Consider the following 780-nt stretch of genomic DNA (forward strand, 5'->3'; position numbering starts at 1 on the left):
GGACCTCAAGCATCCCAGGTGACCCTGGGAGAACTGTTTTCCAAAGAGACTGGGGGAGAAGTCACACTACATAGAAGTTTTACAGTAAGGGGCAGGTAATCTGAGTATTAAAAGATTATTGTTAATTAAGGAAAACCAGCAGAGAAGGTGATGGCATCCCACTCCAGTACTCTTGCCTGGAAAATCCCATGGGCGGAAGAGCCTGGTAGGCTGCAGTCCATGGGGTCTCTAGGAGTCGGACACGACTGAGCGACTTCATTTTCACTTTTCAGTTTCATGCATTGGAGAAGGAAATGGCAACCCACTCCAGTGTTCTTGCCTGGAGAATCCCAGGGACAGGGGAGTCTGGTGGGCTGTCGTCTATGGGGTCGCAAAGAATCGGACACGACTGAGGCGACTTAGCAAGCATAGAAAGTAAGCAAGGAAAACCAGATATATCCTATCCCTGGTGGCTCAGACGGTAAAGCATCTGCCCGCAATGCAGGAGACCCAGGTTCGATTCCTGGCTTGGGAAGATCCCTTGGAGAAGGAAATGGCAATCCACTCCAGCACTCTTGCCTGGAAAATCCCATGGATGGAGGAGACTGATAGGCTACAGTCCATGGGGTCGCAAAGAGTCGGACACGACTAAGCGACTTCACTTTCTTTTCTTTCTTTTATGTATGGGAAGATGCAAGCATATGGGCTTACTGAAATAACTTCTTTCATATGCACCTCATCTATCTGGGGCCAAATCCTGCTCTTTGATTGTTCCTGTTCTTAATTCCTCATTCACACTAA

At 48.2% G+C, this 780-nt stretch overlaps 1 non-coding gene across 1 annotated transcript; it reads left to right on the top strand.

Moving 5' to 3' along the window:
* Window positions 1–442: 442 nt before the first annotated feature.
* On the top strand, window positions 443–514 carry TRNAC-GCA (transfer RNA cysteine (anticodon GCA)). The gene has a single exon. It is a non-coding gene; the product is annotated as a tRNA-Cys (tRNA).
* Window positions 515–780: the final 266 nt, after the last annotated feature.

The sequence above is a fragment of the Bos taurus genome, chromosome 8, assembly GCF_002263795.3.
Source record: "Bos taurus isolate L1 Dominette 01449 registration number 42190680 breed Hereford chromosome 8, ARS-UCD2.0, whole genome shotgun sequence".
In the NCBI taxonomy this organism is placed as follows: Eukaryota; Metazoa; Chordata; class Mammalia; order Artiodactyla; family Bovidae; genus Bos; species Bos taurus.